The sequence below is a fragment of the Pelophylax lessonae genome, assembly GCF_965119305.1.
Source record: "Pelophylax lessonae genome assembly, chromosome: 1".
NCBI classification, from domain to species: domain Eukaryota; kingdom Metazoa; phylum Chordata; class Amphibia; order Anura; family Ranidae; genus Pelophylax; species Pelophylax lessonae.
Genome location: NC_138768.1, coordinates 444,281,386 through 444,299,683, shown reverse-complemented (window position 1 = coordinate 444,299,683; position 18,298 = coordinate 444,281,386).

Here is an 18,298-nt window from a genome sequence, read left to right as displayed (position 1 = left end):
ATTCCTTTTCTAATTGTGTTTACTATGCTTCAGTTTATGAATGGACAGGAAGCCGCTCAGCACAGAGCAATCCCCATTCATTCACTGTCCAGTGCAGCTGAGGCTGCAGAGAAAGGCATATGTGTTTGAGCTTTGGGTTGCACACCCTAATTCAATAGGCTGTGCACAACTATGAAACAAATGTACATTTTTTTTGTAGGTGAAAAAAAATTTGCATTTTTTCTTCTGGAACATGCAGAATCGCAGGTGCAATCTTAGTCTCCAGCAGACTCTCAGCAAAGCGAGGTACAGGCAGGCAGTTATCTGAGAGCAGGAAGAATCAATAGACTCACTAGCGCCCTGGTAGCTCATTGAGAACTACAAGCCGTCAGCTGCAATGGCTGACAGAACTTGTAGGCATTCATTCACAGGATAGTTATTTAAAATTCAGTGAATCAATTGAATCAATTGCTATATTCATCAAGAAACCAATGCCATTAGTTTTCAGTCAACTTAACTTGAGTATCTGTGAAACTCTTTTAGAAGGAGACTGTCAGCTCTAGATAATGGGATATGATTATCGCTTAGAACTATTTGGACTGGATTGAATGGTATTTACAAGTAGTACCTTGATAGTACCACAAGATGGCCTCAGTTGTGACGTTCACCGGTATATGCAATTAATTACTAGTGTAATTAAGGAAACTGGCTATTTAAACAAGGCCCGGTCAACGCTATGACGTCCTGAGGAAGCGTGCGTCAGCACGCGAAACGCGTTGACGTCACAAGGCTTTGACATATGGGCATGCCTTGTTAGATTTCATTAGGGACCCCATTTTGTTTCTTCATGGCAACAGTACTCAGTTTCTCGGGTATTTGAGATTGACATAAGGTCCGTTTGAGACAAGTCACACCGTACCTGTATAAACTGTGGTATAGAGCAGGACTGGGTGGGTGGAGCACAGACGTGTGCATTGTTGTCTATTTACATCCTGACACCCGATAGGGTCTTCAGAGTCATTCAGTCATATCTTGACGAGTTTACACATTTATGTGATTTTTAACTTTTTGTATCATCACCTAATAAAGTTTTTTGTGCACTGCCATTCCTGTGAGCCCTCTCCCCTTTCGTTGCAACCTTTCTGAGACGGTCCCTTCCGTCTCCCCTTGCAACTTTTCCATATCTACATTATTGGTTGCCTGGGGTTCCCGGTCTAATCAGACTGTTAGGTACAGTTCAATTGTTTCTCGCCTACTGGTTCAGTAAGGCTTGAGAATATTATCTCGCACTCCAGTCTTTTATCTTTATTTTTGTTATTCATTCACAGGAAACTGTGACTGAATGAATGAAGCGGCCGTATGGGCAGAACCCCACATGGCCACCCTCTTTTCAAATTGTGACAGTGGGCATGAGAGAAAAAAAACCAAGCCCGCTGTCTCAAGGAGAGGGGGTTGGGATGGCGAGAGTTGCAAGCCCTGAGAACACATTACATGTTCTATCCTAAAAATGGGTGGAACATGCAACATGTTCTGAAAATGCAAATAAATAAATAAATAAATAAACAGGTTTATACTTACCTGCAGAGTGGCCCGGAATCTTCTTGGAGACCCCTCCCTGGTTCTTTTGGCTACTACCTTTTCTGGCAAGTGCCCCCCATAGGAACCTGCTTTATATGGGGTAAGGTGACCAGATTTTTTAAATGAAATCCAGGGACATGTTTTTTTTTTTTGGCAAATGGCACAGGAATGCATAATACACAGAGCGCTGGGCACAGGACTACATAATACACAGAGCGCTGGGCACAGGACTACATAATACACAGAGCGCTGGGCACAGGACTACATAATACACAGAGTGCTGGGCACAGGACTACATAATACACAGAGTGCTGGGCACAGGACTACATAATACACAGAGCGCTGGGTACAGGACTGCATAATACACAGAGCACTAGGCACAGGACTGAATAATACGCAGAGCGCTGGGTACAGGACTGCATTATACTCAGAGCACTAGGCACAGGACTGAATAATACGCAGAGCACTGGGTACAGGACTGCATAATACACAGAGTGCTGGGTACAGGACTGCATTATACTCAGAGCACTAGGCACAGGACTGAATAATACGCAGAGCGCTGGGTACAGGACTGCATAATACACAGAGAGCTGGGTACAGGACTGCATTATACTCAGAGCACTAGGCACAGGACTGAATAATACGCAGAGCGCTGGGTACAGGACTGCATAATACACAGAGCACTAGGCACAGGACTGAATAATACACAGAGCGCTGGGTATAGGACTGCATAATACACAGAGTGCTGGGTAAAGGACTACATAATACACAGAGCACTGGGCACAGGACTGCATAATACACAGAGCGCTGGGCACAGGACTACATAATACACAGAGTGCTGGGCACACGACTACATAATACACAGAGCGCTGGGTACACGACTACATAATATACAAGAGGGTGTTGGGTCTCAGCTGCAGACAGGAACAGCACTAGGTTAAAGGAGGGCTCAGGTAAGTATAAGAGGGGTTAGGAGGGATACTACTACCTAAACATTTTTTTACCCTAATGCAAGGAATGAATTAGGGTAAAACATGTTTAGGCTTTCTAACCACTTTACCAATTGCCGACCAGCCGTCACACATATACTGTGGCAGGTTGGCTTTATTGCACGAAACAATGTATTTGTATGTCATTTTGTGAAATAGCCAGTGGGGGAGCCAATCACTGGGTCCGGTGGACACAATGTCCGTTGGTCACCCTTGATCGCTCCCCATAGAGACAGAACGGTGGTCTACCTATAAAAAAAAACAAGGCAGACCACCTTTTTGTCAACGAAGGGATCCTGTGTTCCTGCTATTCAGGAACACAGAGCTCTATGTTCATCTAGTGCATGGGTGCTCAACCTGTGGCTCTCCAGCTGTTGCAGAACTACATATCCCATAAGGCATTGCAAGGCTGACAGGTAGAAGCATGACTTCCAAAAGCAGAGGCATGATGGGACTTGTAGTTCCGCAACAGCTGGAGAGCCACAGGTTGAGCACCCATGATCTAGTGAGTCCATCCCCCCTAGAAAGCACCCCCTAGGGACACACTTAACCCTTTGGTCACCCCTGATGTTAACCCTTTCCCTGCCAATACCATTAGTACAGTAACAGTTCATATTTTTAACACAGATTACTGTAGTAATGTCACTGGTCCTCTCAAAAGTGTCAATTATCAGTTAGGTGTCCAACCTGTCTGCCGCAATGTTGCAGTCCCGCTAAAAATTGCTGATCACCGCCATTACTAGTAAAAAAAATAACGGAGCAGCGTGTGATCTGTGTACCACTTGTTACATGCTTGACATTGGAGACAATCTGTAAGTGTGCAGTCTGACTTGGAATATAATGCTCATGGGTTCATGCACTATTTGTCTTTTGTTGGATGAACATCGGATGGCAAGTGGTGCTAGATTGATCCCACCTAGCTTTCTGGGCATCTGAACTCATGTTCAGCTATATCCCGGGGGGAAGGTATGTCTCCCCTATTTAACAGCTTCATCAAGTACAGTTTACTCCAATACTTATTTATGCATCCTTGTAAAGTGACCTGGGAAGTAGTTAATTTCCCCTAATCGCTCTCTTTCTAGCCTTTTAAGCACCCCTGCTCCAGAGCGATCCTCTAACTAGACTGAGCATCAGTGGTTCTTTGTCTTTGAATTTCCTATGAGCATATGGATGCGGTCACTTCTGCTCCTCCACCTAATAGCACTTCTTGATTCTATGATTATTGGTTATTTCACATATGCTCCATTGTGAGCTCTGGAGTAGTGTTGGTGGGCATGAAGCTTAATTCCAGACTCTATTATATGTTTTTATAATTGACAACATTGTCACTTCTTAGTGGTGGTGGGTTTATTGGGGACAGCAAAATGTAAAAAAGTAATCACAAGCAAAATAAAGAAAATTTTTACACCATTATAATCTTGTGGTCACACTTAGTACCCGCTTTCTCTTTTGGGGTCTTTCCTCCTATTTTTTTCAGGTGCTAGAGGCATTTAATCTGGATCTTGTGGCACATCTTTGACCATCTTGGAGCCATGCTGAGGGATGTGTATGCCAGAGGAGTATAGAACGTATACAGGCCCATGCCTGTAATGTGTGGCCACAACTTTTAGTACGCATCTTGTGTGCTCATTGGGCTGGTAGAGGTGCACCGAAGTAGCTGGAAACAGACAGCAGAAGATCTGCATCAATTCAGATATCCTGATAAACTGCTTTTGGACTTTTTAGAATATTTTTTGCACTTTAATCTGGTGGTCGTTTTTGAAGTGGTTTAAAGAGACGGGTTTAGATCTGCTTACACATTAAACATGTTTATGCATTTTGACCAGAGACTGTGGACATAGTACAGGAGATGACCAAAGACCGTGGACATGCTACATGAGATAACCAGAGACTGCGGACATAGTACAGAAGATGAACAGAGACTGTGGACACGCTTCTGGGATGACCAGAGACTGCAAACATAGTACAGGAGATGACCAGAGGCTGCGGACATTCTACAGGAGATGACCAAAGACTGTGGACATACCACAGAAGATGACCAGAGACTGTGGCCCTAGTACAGAGACTGCGGACATTCTACAGGAGATGACCAAAGACTGTGGACATACCACAGAAGATGACCAGAGACTGTGGCCCTAGTACAGAGACTGCGGACATTCTACAGGAAATGACCAAAGACTGTGGACATACCACAGAAGATGACCAGAGACTGCGTACATGCTACAAGAGATGACCAAAGACTGCGGATATGCTGCAGGAGATGACCAGAGACTGCGTGCATGCTACAGGGGATGACCAAAGACTGCTGACATGTTACAGGAGATGGCTAGCCACTTAAGCCCCGGAGGATTTTCCTGCTCAAAGTCCAGGGCCTATTTTGCGATTCGGCACTGCGTGACTTTAACGGACAATTGCGGGGTCGTGCGACGCTGTAACTAAACAAAATTGAAGTCCTTTTTTTCACACAAACAGAGCTTTCTTTTGGTGGTATTTGATCACCTGTGCAATTTTTAGTTTTTTGCGCTATAAACAAAAAAAGAGCGACAATTTTGAAAAAATAATATTTTTCACACTTTTTTATATGAAATTCTCAAAAAAAAAAGGTAAAAATCAAAATGTTTTAACATTTTAGGCCAATTTGTTTTCTGCTACATATTTTTGGTAGAAAAAATCGCAATAAGCGTATTTTGATTGGTTTGCGCAAAAGTTATTGTGTTTAATAACTACGGGAAAGATTTATGTCATTTTTATTGTTTTTTTTTTTCAACGAGTAATGGCGGCGATCTGAGATTTTTTTTTGCGGGACTGCGACATTGCGGCGGACAGATCCGACCCCTGACTGACATTTTTGATACTTTTGGGAGTACCAGTGACATTACTACAGTAATCAGTGCTATACATATGCACTGTTGCTGTAAAAATGACACTGGCAGGGAAGGGGTTAACTTTATTAGAGATCCAGAGGTTAAGTGTGTCCCTAGGGGCGTGCTTCTAATTGTCAAGGGGTGTGGCTTTTGATGTAACCACAGAGACATACGATCCTACATAGCAGGAACGTATGATCTCTGCTGTTACACCAGGGAGAATGACAGGCGGTTTTGTTTACATTAGCCGCCTGCCTTTCTCCCTCTCCAGCGGGAGATCGTGAGTGGCCGGCGGACATCAGAGCCGCCGGTCACTCGCGCAGGGATGTCTGTAAACGGGCGGGGGCGGGAGCACGCCTCCGGCGGCGCGCGCTTGCCCCCTGCAGGCTCCTAGGCGAGCCATGTAGTACTACTACTTCGTCAGGAGGGGCTGACCGCCGCAGTAAATGTACTTGCGGCTGTCGGCAAGTGGCTAGAGACTGCAGACATACTACATGAGATGACCAAAGACTGTGGACATACTACAGGAGATTACCAAAGACTTTGTACATGCTACAGGAGATGACCAGGGAACTTTCAGCAATGCACAGCTTTACAGTTCAATAACACAGCTCAGAGTTTAGGATAGCAGTATGGCTCTGCAATGCCATAATCTGGGCCCCAATTCGCAGGCAGCGCGGGGTCAAGCGACAGCTGCTTTGAGCCCCCCAAAAAAAGATTGGGCCCGGGGCAGCAGACCCGTTTACCCTGCGTTGAAGAAAGCTAAAAAGCACTTCAAAAGTGCCTCAAAATGGTTCTCAAAGCATTTTTTGAGTCACATGTCCTTAACCACTTTCATACCGAGCCAATTCTGGCACTCTGCTCCTACATGTAAAAATCATAATTTTTTTGCTATAAAATTACCCAGAACCCCCAAAACTATATATTTATTTTAGAGCAGAGACCCTAGTGAATAAAATGGCAGTCATTGCAACTTTTTATGTCGCACGGTATTTGGGCAGCAATTTTTTAAACACTTTTTTTAGATAAAAAAAAAAGTTTTATGAATTAAAAAAATACAAAACACTAAATTTAGCCCTATTTTTTTTGTATAATATGAAATATGATTTTACACCGACTAAATAGATCCCTAACATGTCACGCTTTAAAATTGCGCACACTCGTGGAACAGCACCAAATTCGGCATTTAAAAATCCCCATAGGCAACGCTTTAAAAATTTGTACAGGGTACCAGTTTTGAGTTACAGAGTAGGCCTAGGTGCTTGACAGGTCCTCTTTATGGAGAGATCTGGGCTCAATAGGACCTCAGATCTCTCCTACAGGCTGAAAAGCCTGAAATAAAAAAAACACAACCTCGGCTATGCAGCCAAGATCAGGGCAGTATTGACAACTGCCGTCGCGCCCGGTCCACCAAGAGTCATAGAGACTGCCGGGAACCATCTGGTAATCTCTATGGTGTAATTCGACCGCCAACGGATTCCTTCTCTGGCTCGCTGATCACACGGGCGAGCTGGTAGAAGCATCGGAGGGTAGCGGGAGGGGGGTGTCCCTCCCGCCGCCTGTAAGCACAATCAAGTGGCTGAATAGCCGCTATGATTGTTCTTGCTGTGCAGGAAAAAAAATGATATCTGAATGATGCCTGCAGCTGCAGGCATCATTCAGATATCCCTACTTAAAGCCCAGGACGTCATATGATATCCAGCCTTAAGGAAGTGGTTAAAAAAAGTGCACCGCTAACGCCTCAAAAGTGCATGAAAAGCGCCTCAAAAGTGCCGCAAAAGCACACAGCATTTTTTAGGCAGTTTTCAAGCGCCTCAGTGTGAAAGGGCTCTTAGGTTCACACTTATGCATGTTGCTTTTGAGTGTTTCAGCAGTGATTTTTGCTGTGCTTTCTGCGTTTTTGGACATGTGTTTTTGATGGGTTTTTTTCATGCGTTTTTGATTCTTTTTTTTTGGCAAATTTGTTGTTGGGCAAATTAAATAATGCAAAATGCATCAAAAATGCAGGTCTTGCATTTGTAATGCATGCCCATTAAAGTCTTTTACATGCAAACCGCTGCATTTTGCAGGAAAAAATGTCCCCGACCCTTTCCAAAAACGCAGAGGCACAAAAATGCATTGAATGTGCTCCATGGGAACCCATGTTAAAAAAAATGGAATGCAAAGTGTCTGCAAACCTGTGATACGTATATTAGCACATGGGTTTGCGCTTGCAGAATGTCTGTCCTCCTGAGGAACTGCTTTCCTCTCCTGGCCTATCCCAGGAAACAAATGACAAAAGCTTGATACACATGCAAAATTTCTTGCAGAAAACTTGGAAAGTGCTTTTAAAAAGTCCAAAAAACGCACACAAAAAATGACAGGAATAAACTCCACTTATGCTCTGCAAGGTGCGAATGCAGGCTTAATCACTTACGCGCACCTCTCTCATTCCTACACTATAGAACTCATGCTTTTAATATATGCCCAGGTTAAGAAAAGTACAGGGGCTGCAATTGCTGTTTCTTCCTAAAAATAATTTTTGCCTGGCTGTGTCTTACTCCAATATTTTTAAATCCCCCAGTTCAGAACTAATACGCTGCATGTGAGTTGACCTTCTTCAAGGTCAACAACTTTGTGGTGATGTTTACTCCCACTGATACCAGGAAAATTTCTCTCCTGCTGGCCACAGTCCACCCCCCTAAAGTCTGAAGGACAATAAATTGGCCCTTTGTTTAGAAAGACTCTTGGCATAATTGAACAAGTTGAAGTTAGAAGCTGTGTACACCAGTTTTAGTAAATTTCCCCAAATTGTCCTCCTAGGCAAACAGGTATTGGTGCTCATTCACACCAGGAACTGCGTGTCTACTGTGCATTGTTTCTCCATGCACATTTGCATGCATTTAATGCACATTTTTATGCATGTTTACATGTAGTTGATGTGTGTTTACTTGCAGCTGATGTGTGTTTACATGCAGCTGATGTGTGTTTACATGCAGTTAATGTGTGTTTACTTGCAGCTGATGTGTGTTTACATGCAGTTAATGTGTGTTTACTTGCAGCTGATGTGTGTTTACATGCAGCTGATGTGTGTTTACTTGCAGCTGATGTGTGTTTACATGCAGTTGATGTGTGTTTACTTGCAGCTGATGTGTGTTTACATGCAGTTGATGTGTGTTTACTTGCAGCTGATGTGTGTTTACATGCAGTTGATGTGTGTTTACTTGCAGCTGATGCTAATTTTTCATGTACATTTGTCCTATGAGGCCATTTCCTTCTTCTTTCATTCGTTGGTGCATTTGCACGCTTTTACATGTGTTTGCACTTATTTTGTGCATTAGTGGTGCAGCTTGCTGTACTTCTTTTTCATTGCACTGCACTTATGGTGTGAACTATGCACATAGGATAACCTGGATTTTGGACTGTATATGCGGTGGGAATGCAGTCAAAAATGCATCCAACTGCATCTGATGTGAATAAGATAATAATTTGAAGTTAAAGAGGTTGTAAACCCTCAGGAAAGAAAAGCAAAAAAAAAAAAAAAACCTGTAAGACAAAGGCACAATGAACTAGTATGTATTGCATACTAGTTTATTATGAAATACTTACCTTAGCGTGAAGTCCTCCAGCGGCGCTCGCACACCGCTGAGACAGCTGACATCCTACCTGGTGTTTTTACGGGTTTGATTGGCCGGAGCCGCTATGACATAATGCGCACGGGAGCTGCCGGTCACGGCACAGGGCTCTGAAGACACAGGACGGGTGGCCGTTCCTTCAGAGCGCTTGCATCAACTATGTCATTGGCGGCGTATATAGTAAATATAGTAAATATCTCCTGTAAGTTTAGGAGATATTTACAGAACCTATGGGTAAGCCTTATTATAGACTAGAAATATTTCAATAGACCTCTTTGTGAGACTTTTTCACTGCAACCAATATAATAAAAAAAAACCATATTTTATATAAAAATACACATTTTATTCTTCAAAACCTCCATGAGGCTCATAACTTTCCATAAAAAACAACAAGAACCGAGTTTAGCATAAGTGATATACCCAATACCATAAGAGACTGTATATTCCCAATGGTTCAATACCGTTCTATGTCTAGAAGGAAATCCAATGCCGTTTCGAAAATCAATAGATTATCCTCATCAGGGATATTTGTCACCACCGTGTATTTCAAAGAAAGCTGCCAGTGATTTGCTTTCCACACTCATATATCATATTACATAATTTCAAATTCATACTTACATACATGAAAAGTTTTACTTACATATATTAAACATCTGCCAATCTCCATAGCATGCTGAAAAGCCCTCTCCCCAGGGGGGCATTTGGAAAATCCCCCAACAGGACCACATATCTCTATAATCCATACACATGTATCTCCTCATAGGTAGGAGTAATTTTTCGAAAACAGGGCAAAGAGAGGAAATCCCTCCAAAAAGTGGAACTAAAAGCAAGATATAATAATAGTGGGTAATAGGTATCACTGTTTTCCCAAATTGCATAGGTACAAACAAAGAGGAAGTAAACTTCCCTGGTTTAAATTGCTTAGTCCATATCCATCAGTATCCTGCTTCTTCTTCAACATTCTTTTTTTTATCTATATGCAACTATTTAGCATAGCAATAAATAGGGACATGAATTTGCATAGCAATAAATAGGGACATTAATTTGCTAAGACATTTTGGAACCGTAAACAGGGTTCTTTTCACACATACACAGTGACCTTCAGCAACCTTTATTTCTGGATGTGACGGAAAGGGCCTCTCTCCTTGGTGTCTGGAGCTACAACACCAATTTATTTTCCAGAATACTGCACACATCTCCATCATATCCAACTGGTTACCACTATATGAATTATAATCTTTTTTTATGCTATTTTCTCTTTAACTGCAAAGACCTGATTGTTATACTGTTTCCCTAGAGTTCAGAGAAAGGTATATTGGTTTCTATGCATCAAATAATATAACATACAAACACAAATTAAGATCCATGCAAATCCATGTGCCAATTATTTGCTATGCTAGAGAGTTGCAGTAGAGATAACAAAGGATTTTTAAAGGAGAAGAGGCACGATACCAAGGGATTTGGGCTAAGCATCTTCATGAAAAGACTAACTTACAGAATGAAAAGGAGTTCCAAGGACATTTAGCATTATTATCAAAAGGCAGCTACAGTATTATGAATGTAGAGGAGACTGCGAACATCCATCCTATTGTAGTACCTGTGCAATATAATAGCTAGGTGCAGCATCATAGGCACAAATAGCTGGACATACACTAGCAAAAACTGGATTTAGCTCCTTGGTACCACACCTTATGATAGACCATTTCAAGCTGAGTGGAACGCCAAAGCACACTTACAGCAGAACTAAATGTTTCTGCTCTATAATACACCTCAACACACAGCACACTTAAAGCAGACCTAAATGTTCCTGCTCTATAATGCTCAATAATACACCCCTACACACAGCACACTTACAGCAGACCTAAATGTTCCTGCTCTATAATGCTCAATAATACACCCCTACACACAGCACACTTACAGCAGACCTAAATGTTCCTGCTCTATAATGCTCAATAATACACCTCAACACACAGCAAGCTTACAGCAGACCTAAATGTTCCTGGGGGGTGTGGCCTGGACGTTGAGGAAGATGGCCGCTTAATCTCTCAGCTCCGACGGAGATAGGATTGTTTTTTACCCTGCTATCGCATACCGCCCGCCAACCATGGGAAAAACCGACACCAGTTCTTCAGGCTCCCGCTCCCGCTCTTCTAGAGCCCCTTCCTCGCAATTGCAAGGCAGTATACTGGAGCTGTTATGCTCGCAACAACAGGGAGCAATGGCCACCTCACAAAATACAGGCCACACCGCAAGAGTGGCTAGCAGAAGCCCGCGCTGCTCTCTCTCTCCTCACAAATGGAAAACGATCCACCGGCTTTCAATATAGCCCAATACCTTGAAGACCTCAAATTAGTCGCTACAGATATTAAGGAAACCTTATGTGCTGCCATCTCTGACCTTAAATCCAACATCCAGGGCTTAACTTCCCGACTGGATGAGATGGAAGCCGCCTCCAATTGCCATGAGGCCGAGATCACTGAAACCCGCTTCAGAATGGACTCCCACTCTTTACATCTCCTTGAACTACATCGTCACATTGAAGACCTCGATAACAGAGGCAGAAGACACAATGTACGGATCAGAGGTCTACCAGAATCTGTGGATTATACCACATTGTCTTCCACAGCTATACAGATTTTCAATGACCTCTTGGGGAGGCAGCCCGACGCACCCATCGAGCTAGAAAGGATCCATGAGCCCTTCGTCCCAGGGTAAGGGATACTGACCCCCCCCCAGGGAAGTTATATGCCACATTATTAATTTTCGCCTAAAAGAAGACATCCTCCGCTCTGACAGAGGCCGTATAATCACACATCACGTTACAACATAGGAAGGACCTCCGGCCACTACTTCAACAACTCAGGGATAGGAATCTGGCTTACGTTGGAAGTTCCCGTTTTGCTTATCGGTTACTCACATGGGCCGTAAGTTCAACCTGAAAGGACCGGAAGACATCCACTCATTCTGCCGAGACCTTGACTTGCCTCCACTGGACCTTCCTGATTGGTATGGCAGCCTTCGTCTTCCCCCTCTACCTGACAGTGACAGCATGGAAGCACTAGAGATGGGCGTGCAACCTCTACCTAGATGCCCGAGATCGCCTCCGCCAAATCTCCAGGCACCGGCAAACAGACGTCAGTCAAACAACGGCAGCCAACCCGCCTCTCCGACTCACCGCAGACCCAGAAGAGAGTGACTTTCCTCCGGTGCTATACTAATACGAGCAGGAGTCCTGAATGTTGGAAGTAACAACTGACCAAAAGTTATTTTTTCAGGTTTTTACGTTTTCATTTCACATTGATCTCCCTTCCGAGTTTGTTCCTTTTATTTTTTTTTTCAGCTGGTTTTTCAAGAGGTTTTTTTTTCCATTTTTTTATCTTGCACAACAGACTTCACCTATAATCATGTGAACGACTCCCAGTCTATTCTCCTGGAGCTTTTTTTTTTTTTTTTTTTTTTTTTTGTTTTTTTTTAGTATATGTCCTGCCGAAGCGAGGACCAGTAAGATCTTTATTAACAACTTTTGTGTATTAATATATAATGACTTACACTATTGGGAGATAATTTCTATGTAATGTCTTATTGGATTGCTTGATGTGCCCTGTCCCTTTAGACTCCTTTTCCAAATCTTCAATAATGCTATGCAAGCTCAGCCTAGTTCCCATTACACGTATGTGCACTATTGGCTACTACACCGCTGGTAATCCCCTTAATATTTCTATCTGTTACCCCCCCTACTCTTTTGCTCTTGCTTTGATGCATTGCATAAACCCCTCAAGGACGTCCGGTGGGCAGAGGCCCGGTGGGCAGAGGCATGTCGGGCTATCCAGCTCGCATAGAACACTTAAGCTCCCATGTATCTTGTGAATCCTATACGTTTTCAAACCCCTACATTCTAGATATGTGGTGCTGGTTGCTCTACCATATATTATAGTCCCTAACTCTACCTTTACTGGTAACTTCATTTAAACATATACGCAGGGCATGGTTATCCACATTCAGTATTGACACTCTGCTCGGTTCCACTGCAAGGGGATTTACGGTTTCAATTTCACTGGACCCTGCATTTGTTTTTGAGTTCTTTTTTCCCAGTTTAATATGTTAACATCCGGTAATTAAATTGTGAATAAGGTGGTGGCTCATTTCACGGCATAATATTTCATTCATTTGAGATTGTTTTGGATTAATCTGCCTAATTTACTTTCATTCTGGTAAGCTGCCTGTGATGGTGGTGGTTTCTATCAGCACTTTCCTTTCCGGACACACACGGGAGTGGTTATTACATACTTTCATTATACAGTATCACGCTATGTTTTTGTATTTGTTTTTTACTCCAATATCCACTTAATTGTGCTCCTGGGTCGGCTATCGTTGGTGAGGAATTTTCCACTGATCTTCATCCGGCTTGGCCATATATGTTCAAGGCTCAATATACTGCTGCATCTGGTAAGCAGTGATTATACTCATTGTTTGCACCTGTGGATTTTCGGTTGAAGTTTTGGACTTTTCAGTCATATCCTTATGCCATTACCTTGCTAATGGTGAATCTGTGGATTGCTAAATGAGGGGGAGGGGAGGGGAAGGGAGAGGAGAGGGATCCTTTTTCTTTCTCCCTTTTATTCCTCCCCATCGCCCACAAGTTTCAAAGGGTTTTTTCTTCCAGGCAGAAGCACAGTATACACATATGTAATACGGTATTGAGAATCTTACTACTCCTACCCTCCTCTCTGTCGTAGCTCCATTTACGACCAATATTTCCACCTTACCATTCTTCTTTGACGTTATTCCACGTCGCCAAGAGATGAGTTGCTGGTCTCCACGTCGCCCACTCCTGGACTTTTTAGGATAGATAGCGAGCATATCTATCCCCCGGGATATTTTCGTCCCCCTTCCCTCGCGCACTGCACCTTTCCTTCTAACTTTTTCTTCAACCCCCTCCCCCCCCCTTTTTTTTTTATCTCCACCATGCATAACCAGAACATGCAAGTAGGTAAACATACCTCGTTGAAAATTGTATCTGTCAATGCACGAGGCTTAAATCTTCCAGAAAACTATTTACGCATGCCCAACACCTAAGGGCAGATATCCTTTTTATACAAGAGATGCACTTCCAAACCCAACACATGAGGGTAGATTTCTATTCCTCAAAGGCGTTCTATGGGGCAAACCCATAACCCTTGCCAACATTTATGCCCCTAATTCCGCCCATGTTACTTTTTTTCGAAAGGTTGCGAATTCCCTGATGGATTTCCAAACAGGTATGCTGATCCTTGGGGGTGACTTTAATATAGCACTTAATCCCTTAGACGACACTTCATCCGGCATGTCCTCAATACCCTTCCATGCGCTCAAACAAATTAAAAACTGTTAAACACCAGGTATCATGCATGGAAAGGTCATGTATCAAACCACAACACAAAAGACTACACATTTTTTTCACACCCGCATAATAGATACTCAAGAATTGATTACCTGTTTCTAACTCAGGAAGACCTCTCCTTGCTCAAAAATGCCACCATAGAACCAATGGTAATATCAGATCATCACCCCATTACAGTCACTTTGCTATTTCCTATTGATTCCCCAAAATTAAAAATGTGGAAACTAGATCCATCACTGTTAGCGTCCGAACCGAACGTTGCGACCATCCAAACAGCGCTCACCAATTTTTCCAAAGAAAATGAGTCCCCTGAAATTTCATCTCTTACCCTTTGGGAGACGCATAAATGTGTTCTCTGAGGAGTTCCCCTTTCTTAGCATCACAACGAAACAAACAAAAAAAGGCACGCATCTCCGAACTACTTAACCAGATTAAAACACTAGAACTGTCCCACAAGCAAACTACTTCCCAGCAAGTCCACACACAATTACTGGCTTTAAGAGCAAACCTAGAGGAAGAATTCAGACGCAAGCACAGACGCACCCTTATTCTATCACAAAAAACTATTTTATGAGCACAAAAATAAGAGTGGTAAACTCTTAGCCAAAGCCCTGAGAGAACATAAAACACACTCCACTATACAGCACGTCCAGACACCGCAAGGACAAATAATAGAAAAATCCGCAGAAATAGCTGACCAATTCGAAAAATATTATACTTCCCTTTATAATCTCCTGCCTCAGCAAAAACCATCCCACCTAGACGAGCCAAAAGCAGACATACTCTCAAACTTCCTATCTCAATATTGTCCAAACTCACTAACAGATGAAATTGCGACACAAATCAACGTTCTATAACTCTTACTGAACTCACCAACGTAGTAAAACACCTGAAACCGGGGAAGAGTCCAGGCCCAGACGGCCTCATTGCTTTTTACTACAAGGTGTTCCTAAATTACTTCACCACACCATTTCTCAATACACTTAATTCACTTTCGGAACCTCATCTTAATATCTCTAACCTATTGGAAGCTCACGTTACTGTGATTCCAAAACCAGGAAAAGACCCAAGTGTTATAACCAATTACTGCCCAATCTCACTAATTAATGTGAACATTAAAATATTTGCCAAAATTATAGCCAATCGACTAGCCCCGATCTCCCCTAACTTAGTGTCACCTGACCAAGTAGGATTCGTGCAAGGAAGGGAAGCCAGAGACAACACTATCAAGGCAATAAATATTCACCACTGGCTGACCTCCTCGAAAAAACAAGGCTTTTTTCTTTCCCTTGATGCCGAAAAGGCGTTTGACAGGATCAGCTGGGATTACCTATACGCTGTTTTATGCAAACTGAACATACCACCCAGATTGTTAAACTTTATCATGGCACTTTACTCTACACCTCTGGCCAAGGTTGGAGTGAATGGGATCTTGCCAAACGCCTTTTCTATATATAACGGAACTAGACAGGGCTGCCCCTTTCCCCTTTGTTATTTGTTCTCACCTTGGAACCTCTTCTACAATGTAATTGTGACAATGATAATATCAAGGGTATACAAATAGCACACAGACAGTACAAGCTAGCAGCTTTTGCTGATGATGTTTTGCTTTTTTTAACTGATCCGCATACTACCTTGCCAAACCTTGTAGAGGACTTCAAACTTTTCCAATTCCTTTCTAATCTCAAAATTAATTTTAACAAATCCTTTGCACTTAACATATCTCTACCTTATGACCAAGAAAAATTGCAAATTTGAAAATTTGCAAGAAAAATTTCCCTTTCTCCTGGCAACCAACTGCAATTACCTACCTGGGTATTTAGTTGTCGACAAATCTGGATAATCTTTATAGCCTTATTCACCTGAGAATACTCCAAAAAATCATGTCAGACCTTAAGTCTTGGGATCGTCCTGTCTTCTCTTGGTTTGGTAGGGCTGCAATCCCCACCATGAATTTGCTACTGTGCATACTATATATTTTACAGACAATTCCGATAGTCATCCCCAACACTTTCTTACGTAAGTACAATTCCGCGTGTACTTCCTTCCTTTGGGGAAAGTAAAGACAGAGAATTAGACTTTCTCAACTCTTCCTACCTAAACTGGAGGGCAGAATAGGCATCCCCAACATTGAAAAATATTATTGGGCCTGTCAACTGACAAGAATCATCGATTGGCATTCACACACAAAATCTAAAGATTGGGTTACTTTGGAATCCTCACTATCGACCATACCTTTGCAGCTCCCTGGATACCGCTCCGCAATCTTCCTTCCCTACTGCATGAACAAACATTAATCAAACCAACAATTTCCTGCTTTCAAAAGCTTTGTCGAACATCTGAAATTTCCTCATTGATCGGACCTTTGACTCCAGTCAGGATGAACCCTGAGTTCCCAACAGGAATGTCACCACTCTATCTATCCGCAATCAACCCAGGCAAACCACTGAGAGCGCACGCTTTCTTTTCAAAGGGTAAACTCCTTGATAGACAGCAGCTGAACACCAAGTGGCCAAACTCAGACATTTCCCAATGGGCGTTCATTTCTTTGCACCACTTTTTTACCGCTCCAAGGACACACTGAACACATGTCACGCGAACTAACGCCTTTCGAAAAGATATTCCATACTGCTTTGCCCCAACAACACATGGTTTCTTCTCTATACGCTTTACTTAACGATCGTTCTAAGCTCCCTTTGAGTAATGCATCCTGCTTCTGGATGGGAGATCTCAAAATTTATATACCTCAAGCAGGCTGGGAACACATTTTTCGTTGCACTCACAAAGGGTCAGCTAACATCTCTATGCAAGAAACAAATTATAAAGTTGTGTGCAGATGGTATAGAACTCCAGAAATATTACATAAATTTGATGAATCCATACCTTCACGCTGTTGGCGATGTAACCAAGATAAGGGCACCCTCCTGCACATTTGCTGGGAGTGCCCTAGTATCCAACCTTATTGTTTTGAGGTTCACAATACTATAGCTAAAGTCACCACTGATACTCTGTCATTCTCTCCGACCCAAGAAATACTGCAAATCTTTGGCTATGCATATGATAAACGCTGCTAAAGCCTGCATACCCATTTAATTGAACTCTACTGACCCTCCCACTATGGCGGATTGGTTCACGCACACTTTAAAATTTCTGAGATGGAAGAACTAATACATACAGCCAAGGATTCTATTGGTAAATACAACGTGATCTGGTCATGCTGGTCTCATTTTCGCTCCAAACATCCCACTTAAACCGGACCTCCCGGATACACCCCTCTTTCTCCCTTTTCCCCCCTTTTTTTTTGCTTCTCTACTTATCATTACCAAATGAGTCCATCCTCAAACTGTCTCCCCCCCCCTTTTTTTTTTTTTACTGATTTACGAAGGATGTCGAAAGCTGATCTCACTATCTCTGACACAGTATGTTCCCTTCCGGGGGGGGGGGATAGAGAGTAGCACATATTATATATTCCAAATTGTTCTCATGTTGGACTACTGTTCTATTAAGCCTCTTCTCGTTTATGGTATAGTTGCCTATGCCCTGCTGTATACCATAACTATGATTTTATATTTCTTTGTATTATTTCACTAATTCATTTATTCCTTTGTAATATGATTACTTGTATGCTTTTATTCTGTGCGTATTTGTTACTTCGTTAATGAAAATAAAAATATTTGGTTAAAAAAAATAAATGTTCCTGCTCTATAATGCTTAGTAATACACCCCAACACACAGCACACTTACAGCAGACCTAAATGTTCCTGCTCTATAATGCTCAATAATACACCCCAACACACAGCACACTTACAGCAGACCTAAATGTTCCTGCTCTATAATGCTCAATAATACACCCCAACACACAGCACACTTACAGCAAACCTAAATGTTCCTGCT